The following is a 23,990-nucleotide window of genomic DNA, read 5'->3' as shown; positions in this document are numbered from 1 at the left end:
TCCCAGAAGCTGCTTGCGTCTTCTTGGAAGCGGGCATTCTTCCTGTCTGCCACAAGGTGGCGCCAGACGTCTTAATGTGAGACGGGGCTGCACAGCATCTTTATGCAAAGCATGAGGGTTTTGCTTCCATTCTTAGAAGTCGAAATACCCACTTATTTGTTCTTCTTTCTATTGATGGCAACCTAACACTTCTCTTTGCATCTTCCTGGTTTCATTTTTAAAGTTATACTGAGGTGGGAGTTGAGGGGGGCAGAATTATCTTTGATTTTCTAAAGCTTATATATTGTGGGAACTAAAGCAATTAGCCAATAACAACAAAATTAGTCCAAAACGAGAGAGCCCAAGGAAAGGAGAAAAACTGTGTAAGGAACAAAGCAGGTGCTCAGTAAGTACACGTCTTTTTTGCTTCTTAAAAAACTTGCATGGTTAGAGAAATGAGGATGAATCTGAACACTTCGTCCCGAAAATTCTCTTAAGCTCCTCTGTGCAAAGCAGCATCTAACAAGGGTTTCTGTACCACAGTGTTATCAATGTGCAAGAGAAAGAGCAGAAGCCGTTTCGTTATATACAACAAACCCTGTACTTAAGTCAAGGAATTGGAAAACAACAATATGTCTTATTTGAGGTCTGCAGCAACTCAGCACACACTCATTTTAAGGCATTAATAAGGATAACATATGGTAACTTTGCAGCCCATACCTGAAGTCGTTTTGATTTGTGTCAGGTGGAACTAAGACTATTAAAACTTATTTTCAAAAGACATTTTAATTATGGTCAACCACGGCCTTTAAAAAAACACTCATCTGTGAGGCCAAGTTGCTGTGCTCAAAGCTCTTTTTATCTATTTACAAATGCTTGTATGCTCAGTCATTCTTCGAATATCTCCAGATTGTCCATTTCTTAAAGAGCAAAGTTTAAAGAGCAGAAAAAGAGAGGGAGATTGTCCATTTCTTAAAGAGCAAAGTTTAAAGAGCAGAAAAAGAGAGGGAAAGTAGCCACTGCTCAGGCGCATTCATTTATCCTTTACAGTTAGCAAGATTTTGCAAATAACTCTTCCATCTGAGGAGGGGGAAATCGCTGACGGCCACTGTAATAACAACATACGCCATCTACTGCATGGATGATCCACCCCTCTTTCCTTCTGAAACTCTGTGTTGTCGCTGGGAATATTAAAAGCAATTCAATTGGTTTGTCGGTGACTTTTATATGGGTGAATTTCCCTTGGAAAAGTAAATGGATAGCTACATTAACGCCCCCTGGGAAAGTGTGTTCGAGCCATTCCACTTCCTCCCACATCCGTATATTCATGCCATTTCCCACCCCACCCCACCCCACCGTTGCACAACCCAGCCCTATCTTACCCCACGTTTTCAGACTAGGCCCATGGAGATGGGAAAGGGCCTGTTCTCCCTCTCGGCTGCCTCACGTGGGTACCTCTTTGATCCCTAATTTGGCAACGTCGCAGAACTTCCTAATGTTCCTGGTACAGAGGTGTTTCCTGGGCTTGAAGAAGCGGTGATCAACTCACAGGGTAAATAAATAATTGGTGGTCTCAGAAGCATACACGCATTTCTCTGTATCTCAAAGAAGCAAGTCCGTTTGAAGGAGATGGTGCATGAGAAAAGCTCGGCCCAGTGCCCTGTACGTTATAAGCCTGCAACAAGGCTGACATGTCGCCTTCATATACACTGTCTATGAAGCCTTCAACAAGCCTTCTACAAATGGAGCTATTTATCGTTAGCCATCATTTCATTAGCGTCAACCAGAAATTCCAATACAGCACTTAGCAAACAACAGGCATTCAATAAAAAGGTGTGCAGTGAATCTCAATTTCTTTGCCTCTCAATTTCTTTACCCTTGAGGCAGGGACTGTAATATCTAGACTCTTCTATAATGCGCTAAAGAGCCCAGACACAGAATGATTTTATTTTTCTCTTCTCTTCCTCCAGAGAAAGATGGACTCGTCTACTTCTCCAGCATCGTCTGACCTCCTGAGCCCTGCGTCCCCCCCACACGGCTCATCAGGTAGCCACACAAACAGAGTGCGCAATCTGTAGGCTTCAACACACAGATCGCCATTTAATCTCTTCTTTGAAAACATCAGACAAAATTTTATTGGGCAGTTAAAGGAACACAAGCCTGCTAGATCAAAGCAGCCAACTGGTCACCCAGCCTTCCCAAAGTGAGGCTGCAGTTCATTATAGCCACTCGGTTAACCACATCCACCTTCCTCATATATCAACAGGCCCAGGAAACAGACTTCGAAGTCCTGGGCGTTGCAAGGAAAATCTTTTCAGGTAACCAACTGTATTAAAAAAGCAGACCACGTCTTGAAAGATGAGTAGGGCTATAAAAAGCAGAGGTCCCTACAACCTGGGACAGTCCCCCGGTCCCCCACATAGTCTTGCATAGAGGGACGGACTCTGCTGACAATGCTTTTTCTTTCAACAGATGAGTTTGTTCCTTCCTAGACATTTTTGGACTAAAACCCAAACATTCACTTTCTTTGCAAAGGTTTTTGTTGCCCGTGCTGTTTGTGTGTATCTTAATTCTGGCTGGAAGCACATCCCCCTTCAGTTCTCATACTTGGTAACATTCAGCTTCCTCTTCTTCTGCAGGTTGCAGGCAGGAAACTGGAAAATGGGCCACAGGAAACCTGGCCTCCTACATCTGTCCCACTTTGTAATTGCAGCTCTGGTTTCATTTTGCCTTGTGTGTCAGCTCTGTTTTAACCCTCAACACGACGGCAAACTCTGCTTTCTGAAAGAACACTGCTATTCTTTTTGCCCAAGAAAACCCATGGAGAACTTTTTTCTCCCTGGAGTAATTAATTCTATGAAGTCAACAGGGAAAAACTGCTAAGCAAATTCTCCTAACAGTAGTCCTTGGGATCAAAATAGTGTAGAACCAGCAAAATGATTCGTTAGATGTGATAAAGCTAGCCATAAGTGAAATTTCAAGGCTGGTGAAAATTCAGACTATTTCACAATACTGTACGCAGCAGAAGTTATTTTGGATAGATATGATTACTAGTGGTCCAAGGCTGCGTGACGAATTTTAACTTGCGAGACTTTGATAAATAACATAGAAAATGAGCTATAATCATACTTCATTATAATCTCTCTCATGATACTGTTTCAAATTATGTTTCTTAACAATAGCACCAACTACTAGGTTGAACTATGTACAATTGTTATTTTTATGGGTCAAAACCAGCCAAATACCAGCAATTTCATATAAATAACCTAAAGCATATAATCACACACAGAGAATAGATACATACATACACACACACACACACACACACACAATATCACATCCCCAGGGCAGTATCTTCTTCCTGTGTTTGGTCTGTGGACCCTTTTGAGAATCTGAAATTCTCTAAGGAAAAAACAGATATATATTCATACAAAATACACAGGATTTCCACAGGGTTTGTAAAACGCTAAAGATAATTCATAAATCCCAAATAAAGAGCCCCGTTCTAAAGGAAATGTTAGTGATATCCTCCCCCACCAGCAATGCTGAGAATCGATGGAATTCTCAAGAATAGGGCTCATACCAAAAAAAATCCATTACTTCTTTAAGTAGGAGCTTTTCTTTTTCAACACTAACATTTCATGAGCATTCACTATGTACCAGGCATGTGCTGAGTGCTTTACGCACATTGTCTAAATTTAATACTCCATGAGGGAGTCGTGATTTAAAAAGGTGAAATAAGACGCTCATGGCCACAGGAGTCATACAGGCAAGCCGAGACTCGTATCCAGGGCATGTGGCGCCAAAGCCCAGGTCCTTAATCACCACACACATTCCCCCTAGCAGAGGCTTCATTTCTTACAGGCACACTTCACCGCCGCTAAGAGAAAAGTTTCATTTGAATTCAGAGGGCAATACAACCTTTCCACGAGGAATCAAACCGGGAAATTTCCTCTTTCATTTCTGGCCTTGCCTCATCTGAGACGCCAGTCGTTCCAGCTGGGCTCTGATTTAAGAAAGAACCTTTGAACCTATCCCACCATCATTATTTTTTAAACCAATTTCCCTTTGAAAAAGATCTAGTATATTGGTTTAGATACGTTCCAGGTTCATCCAACACGAAATAACCAAGGTTGGCTCTTGATTATGAAGACAGGACTCGAGAAGCTGTACCTTCTACAACTTAGCTCCTCCTCAGCATGAGAGATGCATCCTTCCACTTGGTGTGTGCACAAGACGGCAGAACGAGATGCAAGTCAGAAATGAATGCAGTCTGGCCTGGCCCCAGAGAGGGGCCCCAAACCTGTGCGTATCTCATGTAACAATGAAATGAATCATGAGAAACACTTCATGTGTGAACACGGATGGGCTGGGAACCCCACTGAAAAGACACGACAGCACCCGTGTTGCACCCAGCAGGGGCTCCAGATTTCTCCTTTAAAAACAAACACTTCTGGGGAAGCTCTGTTTCAGCTTCTAAGAAAGCAGTATTTGAGATTTCATGGCGGATCACAATGTGCACATGAAAAAAGCATTATTTGGATTTAAAACTTACCTAAAATCTTGCTGTCCTTAAATCTGAGCTTCAATTTATCGAGCTTCCTAATTTCCAGTGAGTATTTTTCCCCCACACTACCTTTGATTCTTATATTTCATAGGCCTTTTAGTGGAAAATCTTTTACCTATAATTTTGTACTATTAATATTAATAAAATCCAATCCTGTGCGCAAGGGGAAAAGCTGGAGGTCAGAGCATACAAATTCTCATCGCAGCCATGGCCTTAAAGAGTTTCATGGTCTCAGGCGAGGATGTCATCTTCTCTGTATTTCAACTTCTTTATCTGTAAAATAGGGACACGGCCAGCCCTGCCCCCCTCGATCCATGAGGGTTATCAAACTACAAGACTTTTTACGACTTACGAGTATTTTAAAAGTAAAAAACTAAGTTAACCTTTTGACCAACACATTGCGTAAATGATCTTTAAAATGAGAATGGAATAATGCCTTCAGCTTCAAAGAAAGCCTTAACAGATATTTTTTAAATATGTGGTTGTCTTAACACCAGAAAATGTTTATTTGCTTAGATACTTTAAGATAGTTTTACGAAAATCGAAAATAAAGGAAATCTTACATAGCACTCCCACTGGAATGAAACTGTAATCTTTCAGATAAACTTGAAAGCTTTTCTGTATGAAATAATAAGTTGGTGAAGCCAAAAGTATATACCCAATGTAGTAAGAACACTTTTGCATGATAGAAAATGATGGTGGTTTTTCCACATCCAGAAACTGAAACACTTCCTGCCAGAGCATCCTCCACACTCTTCTATTGTGTTGAAACTGTAAAATCTTTCTAAATCAGGACTTCCTCCTATTATGCTTCAGAGGCGTCTTTCTGGGAAGGGTAGATCCAAGGCAAAAGGTAGGAATTCCTGCAGTACCACCCAGTGGAAACATTAGAAAAAAAAATACAGGCAAGATAAAATATGTTTAATAAAAAGAAAATTCATGTCTTAGCTCTTCTAATTAAAAATCCGGACATGCGCTTTTTCCATCGATGGCAACCAGCAATATGCTGCGCTGAACAATACTGCCCTTCTTTCTCAGCTGTTCCTTAAAGGCCACCCACACAAATGACTGTCAGCATCACTCTGCCCTTTCTCTCTCACACATGTGCACACATACTGGGACGACACCGGGGTCGGGGAGGAAGGAGTCCCGGGTGGGGTCAGGTGTGGGCTGCGACACCATCCCTTCCTCTCACAAGGATCCCAAGGGATCCTGGGGACCAGGAAATGTGCACAGCTGTGCTCAGCATCCCCGTCCTGCTGCAGCGTCGGGCATTTCCTGACAGAAAGGTGACCATCTGTGCACCTTCCCCTGCCCCGGCCCGGCTGCACCTAGCCTGGGCCACCCCCAACATCTGCACAGCAATTTTGCCTCCCTGGTTCCACCCCACAGAGCCTTTCCTCCCCTCGTGGCTCGTATCTCCGGTTCCCCCAAAATCTCTCCCGCGTGACCACTGCTTCTGTTCCGTGGTTCTGCCAAAGCCACTGCAGGTCCCAGAGCCTCCCCATAGGTCGTTCCAATCTGTCTCTACTTCATTTACTGCCATCATCAGAACATGTCTCTTGTCACCAGTGGCTGCTTCTCACGCTTGCATGACACATCAGGCTACTTAATCTTGGGAACGGGACAGAGCAACAGGCCCCTTGACCCTCTCCTTCCAGCTTCCCTTCACAGAAAGCCTGGCAGTGGCCTGGAGAGGACGAGAACCCACAGTCTTCCCGGAGAAGCTGGGAACTCTCTCATCTTCTCATCTTCTTCTATAGAACTTAAAATAGTAAAGTACCATTTCTTCAATCTTTTCTAGATGGTTAAGTCACTAAAGAAAACTGTCCTCAACATCAGCACTCCTGGGAAACTTATCTTTCCCTCTTCCTGGAGTAAATCCACTAAAGTCATTTTACGTGTCTTTTTAAACTAGTATATAGATACAGAAAATGATACTAGTTAGCTGATCTTGACATTGTTTGGCAGTATATGATCAGTGTTAAAACTTTATAATACAGCATATTTGAACTGCTGATAATTTACAAATGGCTAATAGTATTGTAAACTTTTTTCTGCAACTTATTTGCCAAAATATGTTGGTTTCTGGAAACATCTAGATGTAGCTGGATAATATTGACATTAGCTAGTCTTTGGGTCCAACTATATATAGTATTGTTGCAAAAATAGCTATGAGTTACCGGTGTTTGTGACATCTTCTTTAGAGATTTTTGAGAAGCACAAAGAGCTGCCTTATGGGGCAGTTACCAAAGTAAGGAACTAGACTCTTCTAGGCTTCAGGATTCTGTGCTCACTTCAGCTTCACTGCTTTTCTTTGGTGTTCTTCTCAGCAAAACTCTTTCACGGTTTAGGAAATGCAAATTCTAGGCATAAGCATTTATACATAAATCTGGTGTGATAATATATGCACTTTGGAAGGGATCTATAAAAAACAGTGACTCCGTGGTCTTTAAGACATCATCACCTGCTCATGTGGTGGACATCTGTGGGGGATTTTAGCTCCATCTGAAGTCACAAAGGTAGACTATCCCTTTTATGGCTTTATTGTCTCCACATGCATATGTTTCTCTCACTTTTTTTTTAAATAGATATCAAGTCTAGCTGCACATGATGATGAGCGTTTCTTCTAAATTTAAATAACTTCTAATACAGTTCTTTTTAACATGAAGCAAAAACATAATGGCATTAAGGTAGAATGGCAAGCAAAAGGCATCTCATTTTTCACTGAATGTCTATTTGAAACCGAGCCTGACCTGTAGACAAACGACAGTGAGCAGAACACATTTAAAATATCTTGGTGCTCCTGTTAAGTATAGTTATTTCGAAGAAACCTACTGCAAAAATAGACAGTGAGTGGCTTCAAATCTAAATAATCCTCTCCCAATGCCTTATACTTGAAACCTATTTTTTATTAACCCCCAAACTTCACTGAATAAATGAACAAAATAACATTAAAATTGCCATCAAGTGGAAGACCGATGGTTCATTCATTCTTGTCAGGGTAATGTGCACACGTGTTTACTTCAAGAGGCCACCAAAAGCATCTGACAGGAGAGAATGGCTGGTGATGCCCTTAGCATCAAACATTAAATATACACCCCAAGCCTCGTCGAGGCCCTTAATTCCCATTCAGGAATCTGCCATCTACTAACCTGGCTGAGCCCTTTTTGAAATGTCACATACAACTTGTTACCCTACTTACTCTTCCAAGACCTGTTCAACGTGAATGTATTAATCGTGCAAGAAACCAGCCAGATCCTACTTGAGATGATCTTTGTCTGCCAGCTAAAGAAAATCACCCTTTCTGTATTTTAATCATCTGGTGCATGTATGATCTTCTATGTCAAGGTCTTAAAGTTCCTACTTTCCTAAAGACAAATTAGTAGGTCTCAATATTTATGTTAAAAAAACAACAACAACAAAGGACATGGCAGAGGCTGAGGGGGAACCCGCTCTTGTGGTTCAGCTCTGATTTCAAACAAAGCAGGGCAATGCTCTTATTTGAGGGCAGTGACTCTGAGCTTTTGAGAACCCCAGTATGCCTGGGTCATTTTGTTTGACTCAAGAGATCTTGTAGCAGGATTTACTTTTGTAACGAAAGCAATTCACTTTAAGAAATTTTTAAGACTCTTCAAAATGACTCAATTTATCCAAGTATCGTAAACGCATAATTGAGAAGTAGTGTTAAAGAGCCTAAAGAAGTGAATTTGGCAGTGAGGGAATGCCCAGTGGCTGGCTGAGCGATGTTTCTGCTTTTGCCTTGACTATTAAAGATGAAGCTGGCCCATCAACAGGCATTTCTGCCCTCCACCAGAGTTCAGTGCAGATGTGATGACATGTCTCTGTCTGGGGTTTAACTAGTTGCGACCCTGACTCAGGATCACCTGGAGAATTTGGAGATGTTTGTTCTAAAAAGACAAAAAGCAATGCTCTACCACCCAACACCCCCTGGTCTAAATGATCAGTATCTGGGGCTTGGAAAACAGGCAGGGACATTAGCAGAAATAACTTCCCTGCCCATGTCCATGAATTTTAGATTCCAGAGAATCTCGAAGTGCAGGGCCATACAAAAGAAGGAGGCGCTGCATCCACATAGCCTTTTAAACAAAACGAAATGGTTTGGCCCCTTCTTGGATGTTCTTAATGGGGCTTGCTGAAATTATCAGGAATCTCAGCTTTCTCCTCTCCTGAAAACTACATAAAAAATCCAAGTTCTCTCCTGAGTTCTCACAGTGAAGCAATGATTCTTTGGAGTGAAGTTTAGCACACATTCCCTCATGCTCTCATCTCTGTACAGAACGAGGGCTAGGATCCTGCATGAGAAGTGTGCCTGCATAGAGAAGGGGCAAAAACTGAGACCACATATTGTCCTACTCTCTTAGACTCCTCCATCCCTCCTGGAGCCCACATCTGTGGAGACACACCAGATACACAGGCTCCTTCCTCACTGCCGGTGCTTATCTCTTTCATTTCCAAATGAACGCCAACAACCAGGGCTCAGATTTTAGCCTCAAAAGTGAGGAAGTTACACTTCCAGGTCACTGAGCATCAACCAGAGAAGTGTTCTTCTTAACTATCAGTATCAGGATATTTTTCTAACATCTACAGCCCCTTTTCTTGCTTAATACAACATTCCAATCTTTCTGGGCCTCAGTATCATATTCTGAGGTTGATGAGAATTTAAGGTGCAGACAGTAGAGGAGAATTCCTGCAGTGACCCAGGAGCATAACCTGGAATAAATTCTGGGGCTCTTGTTTTGTTGTTACTGCCGTTTTAATCTCTCTTCTGACAATTAAGTGCAGGGAGAAAAATCGGCTTCATCAGGCATTCTAGTCAAGCAAGGTTTGACTATCAAATAAACTTAGGGTCCTTGGCAAAACCCAGCTGAAATTAACAGCAAAACTAGTCCTCTTCCACTAAATTCAGGTATTTAGTCATCCATCCTTTCATAATCACACAGGCAGAGTCTTTTATTATTTTAAAATTCCATCAGAAACATCATTCATTAATTACAAAAAGTTACAGACAAAAACTACAGCCTCAGGTTTTTGTGTAAGTGAAGGACTTTTAACTGTGAACATTATGGAACTTAGCCCAAGGGCACTGCGAAATCTTGGTCAATTGAAGTCTTGATAAAGGACTAATGATGGTTGCCGTAGAATGATTAATTTTAACATGGAAAGAACTTTACATTGAGAGTCTTTTAAACTGTACTAGTCTATGAATTCCCTAACTGTTAACCAACCATTCTCAGTATAACACTGATATCAACAATAGGGCTAAAGTTTGTCGTCTCGGATATTAATAAACTAACCTGATTTTTGTACATCTATTTTTCTTGCAAGTCTGGGAAAAAACTCTAGAAAATGATACATCCTTGATAGAGGATCTTCTTGGCTGCCTTTATGGTTTAACCAAGAGATATGACTCTTATTAATCCAAGTAATTTACTATCTAGGAAAGAGTTGGATTTATGCAAAGCAATAAAGTGCTTTATCAAGTCCAATGGCAAAATAAGGGAGGGCTATACTGACAAGTTTTCCCCCCTTCAGATTATTTTAAATTCAATGAATGGCAGGTATTGTGCAAAGCGCTGGGATAAACACAAGGATGAGAAAAACAGATCAGGCCCAGAGGGAGCTTACAGACTGATGGTGGCGACAGATGTGAAATACATCATGACACATACATGCACATGTATCCCCCACTATCCAGATCTAATGGATTCAAGGGTCTGGACAGTGACTTCAGATAACAAGGGCTATCATGCCATCAAATCTACTTGGTTCCTGAGTTTTGGATGAAGAGTATTAATGAATAATGAGGGACACTAACTCAGTCTCCAGAAATATATATATCTGAAACTGCTCAGTACCTGTGTTTGGATAGTAAGAATTCGGAGAGGGAAAATTCGAGTAATGAGGAAACGTGTAAATAAAGCCTGTGGCGAGGGCTCTGGGGCCAGGGATGGATGGCTGTGGGAGATCTAGTGTGCGGGACCGGCAAAGGCTTCCTCAGGGGAGAGATGGCTGAGCTGAGCCCTGAAGGATGCCTACAAGTTAGCAAGGCAAAGTGAAGTGAGAAAAACTGATGGGAGTAGGGGCAGATAAGGGAACTCCCGGAGAGAGAATAGCACTGGAAAGGCCCCATGGCCTGTTACACATTTGAGGAATTGAGGAAAGGCCTATGTGGCTGCCCCAAATCACGGCTTGCAGCTCACGTCAAGAATTTTGGTCTTCATCCTAGCTGAGGCCACTGGGAGATTTTAAGCAGAGGAGTGACATGGTTAGATCTGTGCATAAAGGATTGCTCTAGCTTGTGGGTGGAAAAGGGATTGGAGGGGGAGAGAGGGAATGTGGGAGTCCTCAGATAAGGCAGAGGAGGATGGAGAGCATTTTCAAAGACTATCAGAAGGAGGGAGTAGGGCCCAACCTGGTGATCAAAACCTTACTTGGGCATCCAACCCGGAGACAGTCACCCCAAGAATGAGGCAGTTGTGGGTCATTAGAAATGAGTGGCACTTGTCACAGACCTCAAAAAAAGGAGGAAAGGAGCCCAGTATCTGATACTGACCTTCCCTCGGGTGTTCCTTATTCAATAAGGGGCCAAAACGGGATTGGATGGGAAATTGAACCCCCTTTCCCACCACAAAACAGCAGCTTGTTGAAATTGCTGTATATGTCTAGAAGTGAGCTGCTTGGGGTGATAGCAAAAATTCACATTACACTTTCACAACTCTTAGAAGAATTCAAGTTCTTTACTCTCAAACAGCAGAAGAGGACTTTTGACTCGAAAGGAATTATTCCAGCCTCTCTACTTCAATCACCTTACCATCCAGCCAGGGAAACTGAGGTCCTGGAAGAGTAAGTGATATTCTCTCAACACAACTGGTTTTAAGGGAATCTACTTTTCCCCGCAGTATACATATTACTTTTGGTCAGCTTAGGTGATATTAAATAATGTCAAAGGAATTTTTCCTCTTATTGTATGTATCATGGGGAAATCCACACATTCTAATGACTTATTTTTAACCAGGCAGATTAAATAAAAATACAGTAGTATTTATCAAGGTGTAACAGGTTTAATAACCTACATGGTAAAATCAGGAAATTGTCATAATATAATTAAAAAGAACATAAGCAGGGAGTGTTTTGCGGTGATGGCAATATTCTCTATTTGGAGGTTAGGGGGTGGGGATTACATGGGTGTATACAATAACATTTAAGATTTGTGCATTTTCATGTATGTAAATTATACCTCAATTGAGAAAAAAGGGACACCAAGGGTCTTAGATTATTTTATTGCTTGGAGTAAAGGAATGCTAACCTCACCACAGAGTCTAAGAGAAGACATCAGATGAGTGTGTTTTATACTTACTCCATCACTCCCATATTCATATATGGAAAACTAGGACTTGTTCTTACATGTAGTAGCTTTAAAAATACGTATGATACTATGTGCTTTGGAACCTCTTTTTAGAGCATGTGTGTGAGTAAATTCGGTTCAGTCCAATTCAAATTAGAATACATTAGTATAACCCTCATCTTAATTTCTTTAAAAATATACAAAAAAACCGCACAGCTAAATTATAAAATAATCCCATTTAATTCTTAGAATAATAATTATTTTCCAGGAAATGTAAATTAAAACACATAAAGTAGTCAACGAGTTCATTTCTAGTGGCAACTCAAACCTAATTACAATTTATTGAAACGAGCAATTCAAAGTTTATTTTTAAACTGCTGCCATATATGTAAGTTTCCAGTAATGGATGAAAGGCCATTTTTCTTTTGGTTGTGGGTAGAAGGCACAAGGAGTCAAACTTCTGCATAGAATAGTTACTTAAGAGATTGAATGATCGACCATTTTTGAAGGCCTTTAGGATTTAACAGAAGGTTACACATACATACACCCACACACACACCCCCACATAATTCAGTTTTCTGAGACTGCACTATAAGTGGCAAAACCAGAGTTTTCATGGTCTCAGTGCCATGGTTTCAACCAAAAAGCTGGATAATCTCAATTCAAACTGGCCTTGAGCAACAGTAATCCTGAGCTGAAAATCCATTTAAAACACCAATTTCAAAGTCTGGAAACTCTACTGACAGAAAACGAAACAGTAACAAACAAGACGTGTTAACGTATGCAAGAGGTACCATCCTCCTTCCTTTTAGTTAGAGAACTTCAAGGTGTATTTTCGGTTTAACCTAGTTTCTCTTTTCTTCATCATTTAACATTCTATTTTGATGTGTAGTGCCCTGGACTTCCTGTTACTACATCTTGATACTCTACTGAAAATCATGACTCATTCTTAAATCATAGAGAAACTCATCAAAATCCCAAATTTCACAGTACTTATGAATTCAGTCTTTCAAGAGGGCAGCATTCTTAGAACATTACTTGGAGCCACAGACAAAAACACTGGACGAGTCCATGTAGAAATTATGTCAATCCACTGTTGAGTCAACACATTCATCAGATCAACAAACACAAGCTCTATGTGTGTTAATTCTGGTCTTAGAACTAGTTATTAAAATCTGTTACATGGTATGTTAAGTGAAAATAAGTTACAAAACAGAATGCATAGTGTGATTCCAATTGAAAACTTTATGTGTGTGTGCACGTATGTGTGTATGTATACACACATGCATTTTAAGAGAACGGAAAAATATACACCAAAATATTAACAAAATAGGATTATGGGAGATGTTTATTTTTTTTTCTTTGTGGTTTTCTGAATTTTCCTAAGCTAATTCACATTAATATTTTTTATAACAGAAAAACAACTAACCTTTAGAAAACACTGTTAGGCTAGAGTGATCTCAAATATGTCATAAATCAATCAACGAAGGCAAAGAGGAATTATGGATAACCAGAACATAAAAAACTCTTGCCTGAAACAGAAAAACTTGACAGAAGTGGGATTCTTCATTCAAACGACCCATGTCGCTCATGTGTATATATAGGTACAGGCTCTTGGGAAGGGGCACAAGCCAGCTGCCAGGAGCCAGAGCACAGCCAGATTAGGCAGAGAACTCATTTCTTTTAAAGTTTAATGAGGAACCCCAGGTCTGGGAAACATGGAGATGGCTGATTCGTTCCCTAGGACTAGAAAGGAGCAAAGCCATTAATTAGTAAGCAGTAACTCACCATCAGCGAAAAAAGTCTCTACTCCAGGAAGTCACATCCTTGGGTAATTTTTATTAAGTGTTTTGGGTTTGTCAATAGGTAATGTTTTGCAACCATATTGGTTTCTTGAATCAAATACATATATATAAATATAATTGGGTAGCACCAAAGAGACAAAATCCAATATCTGACAGCTAGGAAAGGAATATTTTAATTTATATGCACTGCCTGGAAGTCCTTTGAAACTGATTTCAGGAAAAGATTCAAGTTCCAAAAAGTTATTACCAATATAAATTTCAATTATGATCTCAGTGTTGCATTCACTGTGTATTAGCAGTTTTGAATTATTAAATTTTTTTAAATAAGAAAAAGAAGAGGTCTTTAATAAATGTTTAGCAAACTTCAAAATTTAAATGAGGCTGAAAAATCACCGCTGTCCTCCATCTGGGCTATTGTCCTTCTGGTCTAAAAAGCTAAATTAGTACCGAGTGAGTGAGGTTCAGAGATGGTCTAATCCAGCTCACAAAGGTACACTATCACCATGTCATCATCCACGTGTCATTCTATTGCATACCACTGACCAGAAAGGCAGAGAAAATTCATGCACACTGTGTGATATACGTGGCAGAAAAGTGCTACTGATGACTTTTAAATGTCCTGTTCATTGAGTGAACGCATGTAAAAGAGTTATCATCATCCTCATTAATGTAAACAAGAGTTTCTCCATCTGGGCACCACCTACATTTTGGGAGGGAAAATTCTTTGGTGGGGGGGGTGCTGTCCTGTGCAGTGCTGTATGTTTAGCAGCATCCTTGACCTCTACCCACTGGATGCAAACAGCACTCCCTCTGGTTAGGACAATCAAAATGTCTCCAGATGCTCCCTGGGAGGCAAACTACTCTTGGTTGAGAACTACTGATATAAATGAAAATTAAGCATTCCAAATAAGAAGGTATTGGAATGAAGAATCCTAATCACCTCCTTTTTATTTCGAAGGAAATGTGGTCTTGAGACAACTCGACAGCCGCCATCCTTAAGGGATGCTCATGCAGAATGATGTTAGCTTTGGAAAGCTTTTTTTCTTATCTATTTATTGTAAGTTCTGTTATGCTACTCATAGCTTTCAAGGCAACAATTTATTGAGCATCTACTCTGTGCCAGGCACCACACTGGGGACATCCTGTACTCATGTCCAATGACTCACACCCTACCCTGGTGGGGCTGCTTTAGGACATGCTTTGACACCGTAAAAGAATCACCAACACCTTAAAAACCCTCAAGAAAGCAGCACGCCCTTGTCACTAAAGGAGCCCCAGAGTTGCAATCGGGTTGCTTAAAATTCTTTACCCTTTTTAGCAACTCTACACATTTCCAACATTTAAAGGTTTAAAAAGGAAAAAAAAAACAAAAAAGGTCAGAAGGCTTTGGCTATATTTACCACAGAAAGACCATCAAGGGTTTTTGCAGGCAGGATCATTACTGGAAACTCTCAAAACACTTATGGCCAGTCTTCCTAACTGTCTGACCCACGTGCCCTCCTAACACAATTTGTAATTTTATAATCCCCATAAATTGAAACTCATAACTGACCTTTCCCAAATAAATGCGTGTCACAGAGAGAGAAAGAGAGAGAGAGATCAGAGGCTATTTTGTTCGGCAATAAGGCTCCGAAATCGATTTGAGCTCATTAATAGATGCCTGGAATAGGCTTGGTTTCTTATCTCCTCCCGCTCCCCCCCCGCCCGCCCCCTCTCCGCACCCCGCCCCCCACCCCCAACAAAGACTGAAGCACAGATGGGAGAGAATGGGTGTGTTTGAGCTGCTTAGGCAATAGAAACTTCACACACACACACACACACACGACTGGGAAAGAAAAACCTGTTAAGTCCGAAATGCAAAATGGCCAAGGGGACTTCAAAGTTTTCAAGATGCTGCCCTGAAAAGATTCGTTGGGCGGCTGCACCTCTGAGTAAATAAAGCCGTAACTGGTCTCCCTCTCCAGCGCAGGGCTCCCCCGGCTGACAGTGGCTGCACAAAACCCCTCCTGTGCGGAGCAGCGGAAACTCCTAATGAGATTACTTGGTGTGTGTGCAGACATTACTTAGCAATGACTAAAGGGGCTCTCTTCCTGCAGCAGCCAGTGGAAAATTCAGGGAACTTTTTCCCCTGCAGCAGCAGAATCCCTTTAACCCTCTCCCCAGCCAACTCCAAAAACAACTTAGCCTCCCCCGGCCTCCCCCTCCTCCCCGGCGGCTGGGGTGCTGGGGGGAGTTAAAGACCGGCCAGGGGCTTCCTAAAGCGGGAGGGTGGGAGGGGGTCAGCGGGGGACCCCTGAAACACTACAAAGGAAACTGTAAAAGGCACAAATACATAAACCTGAGAAGGAGCAAACCACAGTTTCTTTGTGAGCTCCTCCAGTGAGTCATTTTCAAGATGCTGTCTGCTGCCAGTTTCAAAGCGGAAGCGCATGGCAATTAGTCTTGCCGTTTCCAGACAAGCCAGAAACTCTCCCGACACTCGTTTTTTTTTTCTAAAAAGCCCCTTTTGCAGTTTCTGAAATAACATTTCTTGCTTCCACCCCCACCCGCCGCCTAACTGCAACTTGTCCTTAGGATGATTCGGTTCAGAAAACATAACAAAACCGAGACCTCTGTTTTTTGGGGTTTTCTTTTCTAACCCTCCAAAATTTTAATTCCTCCGCCCGAAAAAGTTACAGTAGTATTACAGGCCAACATTCAGTTGCAAGCCGAAGAGCCCTTTCCTAAAGAGCTGGGGGCGCCAAGACCATCTTGTGCCCAATCCTTCTCCAAAACCGTGTCTAGTAGACTCCGCCAGCTTTTAAAGGCCCGGCTGGGCGTGCGCCTGGGGCGGTGACCCGGGCGGGGGTCACCTGCCGAGCGAGTGGACGCAGCCCCCAGCCCCGCGTCTTCGCACCCCACGCCCTCCGCTTCCCTCTCCACCTCGTCCTCTCCCAGAATCCGAGCATCGGTGCCCACTGCCACCCCGGGGGAGAACCAGCCCCAGCGGCAAGGTCAGCGGTGGTCCAGCCTCCAGGCACGCAGCCTGCTCCAGTCGCTCTTCCTCCCGGGGACCCCAAATCTCACCATCCCTATTCACCCCTTGCGCCCCCTCCTCTGGGCTCACAGCGCAGTCCCAGGGAGGCGGGCTCCCGGTGCACGGTCCCCGCAGCCCCCGGCCCGGCGCGCGGACGCGGCGCGGAGCTCCGGCAGGTCGGCGACGGCGCGGGCGCTGGAGCATCCCCGCTGCGCCCCCCGGCCCGGGCCCGAAGCCCACCCCGGGGCGCCCACCCGCCCCACCCCCACCAAGCCAAAGAACAGAAAGAAAGAAAGAAAAACCCACCCCCAAGGAAACTTTGCAACTGTCCGAGCAACAGGCAGAAGCCCTGCTACCTACCCAGATGTGGGGGAGCTTTCAAGATCCTTCTTCGGGGGAATTTCTAGGAGGAACCGGGCGAAAGCCCCCGACTTTCCATGCTGACAGGCGTCTGCAGACGGTCTGTTGCTCTTGTAATGAGATCCTGATTTTCCCCCCTTTTTTTTCTTTCTCTCGCTCCTCTTTTTTTTTTTTTTTTTTTCCTCTGGTGTGTGTGAGAGCAGGAAGTTGGAGCAGTCAGGCCGAGCCGGCTCACTTCCTTTACTGCATTATTCCCCAGGCGGTGTGCAGTCTGTGTAAACAGGCTTTTCCGCCCCGCGCCGCGCGCCCCGGCCGCGGCTATGCGCCGGGGCCGCCCGCCGAGGCCCGCGCATACTCCGGCCTGGGCCCCGCGCTCGCCCGCACCGCGCCGCGCGCCCCCGCGCCCGCGCCCGCGGCCCCGCTTCCTGCTCGGCCACCCCAGGGGAGGAGCCTCCAGACCCTGGGCGACTCCGAGCGGCCGCAGCCCCTCCCCACCGGGGGGAGCGACGCGGCCAGAAACCCGGGGCAGCGGGACCCCCACGCGCGGGGGGCTGACCCCGGAATGCGGCGGGACCCGGGCTCCCTCTTCTCCCCCGGGGTCCCTGCGCTGGGGACCGCCCGGGACCCTGCCGTGGGCTCGTGCCCTGCCCAGTTGGCTGTGGCGGGGAGGCCCGAAATGGGGAGGCCGCTGGCCTTGCTGTTCGCTGTCAGCTGGGGTGGAAGCGTTGTGGGGCAGGGGGCATCGGGAGTGGGCTTCGGGGTTTGGTTGCTCTGGGAAAGGGCTGCTTTTCTCCTGGGTGGGGGCGTAATTGCTCAGACGAGAAGCTGTTGCATATGCAGAAAGGGAGACATGGTTTCTGTCTAAGGATGGACAAAGTTCCTGTCTGGGATGTAAAAAAAAAAAAAAAAAGCCACCGCTCAGAGTAGGGGGCCCACTTTGGGGAAAAGGACGAGAAGCCCTAAACTGGAAGCCAGGATTCTCCAGGAAGAGACCTTCCTGGCCCTTCCCTCTGGCCTACCACAGGCCCAACCTTTCCTGCCTGCTAAGGAGCTCCCGGGGGAATGAGCAGTGCCCACCGGGCTGAGGGACTGAGGCTTCCGAGGGAGGCTCTGTGGTGTCAAAACTGGTCTCCACATCCAGTATCCCTCAGCGATGGCGCACCCCGGAGAGCTCAGGCCAGGCTCTGACGGGAGAGCTTGTCCACTGCCCCGAGGCTGAGAGGAGGGAGGAAGGTCCCTTAGCCCCAGCCCTGTGCTCCAACCCAATTGCTCACCTTCCAGAACCCTCCATCTCCAGGCCTCCACTCCTTAGCAGTGCAGACCAGTTCTCAAACTTGAGCCTGCACCAGCATCACAGAGGGGCTTGTTACAACACTGGTTGCCTGGCCTCACCACCTAGTTCCTGACTCAGTAGGTCTGGGGTGGTTCTCGGCCCTGGCTGACATTAGAATCACCTGGGGAGTGTTTTGAACACTATTGATCTCTAAACACAACCCAAACCAATTAAGTCAGATTCCCTGGGGGCAGGGCGTGAGTCCTTTCCAGAGGACCACATTTAAAGAGTTACTCCACTGTTTGTTTCTTACGTTTGCAACCTTTCTGAACGATTATTTGTTTACGAATTTCTCACTAACTGTGGGCTTCTAAAGGGCAGAGTTGTGTCTTCCTCACGCTGGTACCAGCTCCCCATCCCTACGTGCCTGTCAGGCACCTGACTCGTAGGACAGTCCAGTTCGCAGCATCTGCTTCCTGGCTGGTGTGGTTAGTTCACTAAGAGCTGAGACCAGGCCCACCAGACCTCTGAGGAGGGTGGGAAATCATGAGGGGGTGCAAGGCAGGAGAGTAAAGCGGGAGGAGGAGTATGGAGAAGAGAGCTGTTCATCAATCCCTGATTTTCCACAGCTAATTTTCCACTTTACGGATTGTCGTCTTAATCCCTAATGGGCTTCTGTCGCTCAGCAAAGCTCACGCTGTGTCCCTGTGTGATCCAGCTGTCTGTGGACTAGGAGTATATAAATTTATTATATTATCATTAACACGGAGGGAAAGAAAACCACACACACAACGAAGAACACCATATTGCTTTATTTTTAGAAGTATATGCCAAAGTCAAACTGATGTATATTTTAAACCAATAGTTTGGATGCTTTTTACTGTGTTTTTTCTCGACAAATCTTTGTAGAATCCTAACATGTGAGAGAGAAAAGTTGTACATCTTTTCGTGAAGCAGTTGAATTGTTTTGAAGAGATGCTTTCTCGTCTGAGGCACTCCTGAAATATTTAAGGGCAGCACTAGCGTTTCTTAGACCAGATGAAGACCTCTGAAGTTTTTCTGGTGTATTAGATTGTCCACACCACCACTGCCAGCTCTTCCCATGAATGAGTAATTCAGAGCTGACTCTGCGCTTCCTCACAGCACAGGGAATGGCTTTTACTTTTAGGGGTCTAGCAGCTTCTGTGCTTTGCATTCTAAAGGAAAACTGCTGCCTTAGCTCGGGCTGTCCTAATACCGTGACAGAGCAGCTTAAACATCTGGCGTTTATTTCTCACAGTTCTGGAGGCTGGAAGTCCAAGATCAAGCTGCCGGGAGACTTGGCACATTGGTGAGGGTCCTCTTCCTGACTTGTAGATGGATGCCTTTTGCTGTGTCCCCACGTGGTCTTTCCTCAGTGCTCGCATGTGAGTGGAGAGAGACAGAAAGGAAGCAAGCTTTTCAGTGTTTCTTCTCAAAAGGGCACTAATCTCATCATGGGAGCTCCATCCTCCTGACTTCATCTAAACCTAATCACCTCCCAGAGGCCTCATCTATCACCATCACGTGGGGGGCTAGGGCTTCAACATGAAGTTTGAGGGGACACAAACATCCAGTCCATAATAACTCCTGTTTCTTTTCCATGCTTTCCTTCCCACTGTCAAAAGGCAGCCAAGAGGTGTGACATTGCATGATCCACACTCCTCTTTCTATGCTTTTGTTGTAAAACAGACAGGAGTTAGAATGGTGTGGGTTATGAGTAAGATTTCTTCAGGTGCCCTTTATAGCGGGTGATAGAGCCTAAGGTCATTCATTTCTCCCGGCTAAGAGGGAGTGAGTCTCTCTCAGCTTTGATAAGAACAGCTGAGATCTCACCAGAGAGGGGAGTTGCCAGTGTGAGTGTTGGAGGGTGCTTGGGGCAGGGAGGAGGAGGGTGAGCCAGCTAAACCCTGTGGATGATGCGTGGAGAAGGGCTGGGTCTCCGAGAGAAAATCAAAGCCCTGGTCCTAAAAGAAGGGGTGTATTAGTCAGCTTTTGCCAGGATAATACTATGTAACAAACAACCCCAAAACTCAGCAGCTGATGTGTCATCTCTTTCTGGGAGCTAGGCTGCTGGAACAGACACAGCTTGGGGCATGTGGTTCTCTAGGACGGCAGAAGCTCAAGAGAGGTGAGTCCTGGCACTAGCACATCTCACTTTGACTCACAGTCCACTGGGGAACGCAAGTCGTACGGCCGAGTCTCAAGTTGATGGGATAGAGAGAAGGGCAGGGAGGGAAGAGAACTTCTGAACAAATAATACAGTCTACCACAAGAGAAAACGGATGCTGGACACAAAAACAACAAATCTCTCAGGTCCCTCGAACTTAGCATTCCATGATGTATAATAGAGTGGGATGCAATGAAAGATAAAAATAATAATAATAATAGAGATGGACAAGGAAGCATAATTAGATAGGGCAGGAGAAGAAAATGAGTTTTAGAATATGCCAAACTAAAATATTCTGGAAATAGCAGAACAAATAATATTTGAACCTTATGAATTGGTGAGTTTTTGGTAGAAACTCCAAGTGGCTTGCCATCACTGCCTTGAAGACTGCCTTAATGTTGGAGGCTGTGGGGTAGAGAGTGTGAATGGACAGCCAAAGCCTGATGGGAACGCAGCCCACTCTGTGGAAAGAATACATTTGGAACCAGGAATTTGGGGATCCAGTCCCACACCCGAATTGTTCTAGCTATGTGACCTTGGCTAAGTCACTCAGCCTCTCTGAGCCTGAGTGAGCATCGATTTTTACTGATTTTTACAGCAAGTGCTAATTTTACATTAAAACAACACGTGTTAGAGACTAGGATTTTAAGACAGTCGTGAACTTAATTTGAAGGACTATTTAAAAGCATTTTATAGACTTGCAGGCAGACTCTTGCAGGAATGTGCGTTCTCCCTTTTGTGTTGTTAGAGGTCTGTCAGAGAAGACATTTGAGAAGCATTGATTTGGACCATCGTTTTTGCCCTCAGATGGGCCACCCATAGGCCAGAGGTTGGCAAACTAGAGCCCACAAGGCCTGCTGTCTGTTTCTGTATGAATTTTGAGTGCAGAAGAATTTACTTTTTCTTTTTGATTGCAGTAAAAACACATAACGTAAAATTTACCATCTTAGCCGTTTTTAAGTGTACAGTGCAGTGGTGGCGAGTATATTCACGTTGTGCATCTGATCTCTGGAACTTTTTCATCTTGCAAAACTGAAGCTCTCTACCCACTGAACACCTCCCATTCCCCCCTGATCCCAGCCCCTGGCAACCGCCATTCTACTTCCTGTTTCTGTGAATTTGACTAGTCATGCGCCACTTAATGACGTCACAGTCAACGACAGACCACGTGTACAACAGTAGCCCCGCAAGATGAGCACCATGTAGCCTAGGCATGTAGTAGGCTATACCATCTAGGTTTGAGTAAGTGCACTCTGTGATGTTTGCACAATGACGAAATCCCCTAGTGATGCATTTCTCAGAACACGTCCCTGGTCATTAAGCAACGCGTGACCTTTAGATACCTCATATGAGTGGAATCATACAGTGCCTATCTTTTTGTGACTGGTTTACTTCACTTAGCAAAGTGTCCTCAAGGTTCATCCACGTTGAATCATGTGACAGGATTTCCTTCCTTTTTAAGGCTGAATAATATTACATTGTATGTATATACCACATTTTAAAAAATCTATTCATCTGCTGAGGGACATTTGGGTTGCTTCCACCTCTTGGCTTTTGTGATAATAAGGGTTTACATTTTTAAACGGTTGAAAACAAATCAAAGAAAGAATAATATTTTGTAACACGTACAAATTGCATGACATTCAAATTTCGGTGTCCATAAATAAAGTTTTATCGGGACACAGTCCCGCTCGTTCACTTACGTATTGTCTAACACTGCCTTTGCACTGCAACGGAAGAGTTGAATAGTTGTGACAGAGACCGCATTGTCTATAAAACTGAAAATATTTACTTTCTGACTCTTTACAGGAAAAGTTTGTCAACCCTTGACATAGGCCATCTGAGACAAATGAGACTCTGCCTCATTTTTCGGTTTGGTTTGAACTGAATTTTCTTTCTTGTTCCAGTAAAGCCCTTCCTCACCACAGTGAGCAAAATCCTTAGTGTCTTTAACAAACTTCATATCCGGGAACTTCATCTTCAAAGGAGAATAAGTCGGTGTGCTCGATTTAATTCCTCTCATTTGGTCTTCTGATGAAACGAGAATAGCTGGCTCCGGCTGTTCCCGCCCCTAAAACAGCCTTTTAAGCCTTTCTCTGGTCTCTGAACAGACCTGAGCCTTTGTTCCTGATGGTTCCCCGCCCCGGTTACACGTCAGTACCTGGGGTGAGCCCAGGAATCTCTGTTTCTCCAAAGCTCCACCCAGATGACCTTTCTCTTCAGGAAACCCTTATAAATGTCTTCCTCATCCTTTAGACTCAGCTCAAAGCCACCTCTTCCAGGAAGTCCTCCAAGATCCACCAGATGAAGTACATGGCCCATTTTTCCTGCACAGTGTTTGAACATTATGGCTTAGAGTTATTTATCTGACTGTCGGTCTCCCACACACCCCTTCCCTGTATCATCGCCTGCCAAAAAAGTGCTGAAAATTTTTTGTTGAATCAATCAATTCACCAACAATAAAAGGAATGATAGGGGCCGGCCCAGTGGCACAGTGGTTCCCACGTTCCACTGTGGTGGCCCAGGGGTTTGCCAGTTCCGATCCTGGGTGCAGACATGGCACGTCTTGGCAAGTCATGCTGTGGTAGGCGTCCCACATATAAAGTAGAGGAAGATGGGCACGGATGTTAGCTCAGAGCCAGGCTTCCTCAGCAAAAAGAGGAGGATTGGTGGCAGTTGTTAGCTCAGGGCTAATCTTCCAAAAAAAAAAAAAAAAGGAATGATATATATAATAAAGTTTTGTAAATGATGTTGCTGATTGAAACATGTGAACAGTCACCAGAAGGGAGAATCATTGATACCATTTGAGGGGCATTAAAACTGATTCCAAGCTTCAAATTTTTAAATTTCAAAATTGATTGAAGTCCATTCACACATTGCACCACCACACTCACCCCAAATCCACATTGTACCATCAGAAGGGAAGGGAGAGTAAAACGTAGTGTCATATGGGGCCGGCCCTGTGGCTGAGTCATTAAGTTTGCACGCCCTCCTTGGGCGGCCAGATTTTGCCGGTTCGGATCCTGGGCGTGGACCACCACACCGCTCATCAAGCCATGCTGAGGCGGCATCCTGCATAGAGGAACTAGAAGAACCCACAACTAGAATATACAACTATGTACTGGGGGGCTTTGGCGAAGAAAAAAAAAGAGCAAGATTAGCAACAGATGTTAGCTCAGGGCCAATCTTCAAAAAAAAAAGATGCTTTAAAGAAAAAAAATGTAGTGTCACAACTCCACAAACTGTGAGTCACTCCTGTAATTTCCAGGAAGAATACAACTGAGAAACTGTCCTGACCAGTTGCCGGTCAAAACATTTCCTCCGTAATCGAAATGTGATATGTCCAGAAAGGTACAAACGATCTTGGGCCTTTTCTCTTTCAGAGATGCCCAGAGTTCCTGTGTAATCAAGTGCTTTGGATTTGAAATGCATA

The 23,990-nt window shown here is 44.1% G+C and overlaps 1 protein-coding gene across 1 annotated transcript in view; it reads right to left on the bottom strand.

Moving 5' to 3' along the window:
* Positions 1-17,496, bottom strand: part of ELK3 (ETS transcription factor ELK3) — a 66,310-nt gene extending 48,814 nt beyond the window's left edge. The window contains exon 1 of the mRNA XM_070600220.1: positions 17,097-17,496. The gene's annotated coding sequence lies outside the window, so the exon portion shown is untranslated. The remainder of the gene's footprint in view (positions 1-17,096) is intronic.
* Between the last annotated feature and the right edge of the window lie 6,494 nt (positions 17,497-23,990).

The sequence above is a fragment of the Equus przewalskii genome, chromosome 29, assembly GCF_037783145.1.
Source record: "Equus przewalskii isolate Varuska chromosome 29, EquPr2, whole genome shotgun sequence".
Taxonomy (NCBI): Eukaryota; Metazoa; Chordata; class Mammalia; order Perissodactyla; family Equidae; genus Equus; species Equus przewalskii.
Note: the sequence above shows the minus strand (reverse complement) of the source record. Positions and strands in the feature narration are given on the sequence as shown.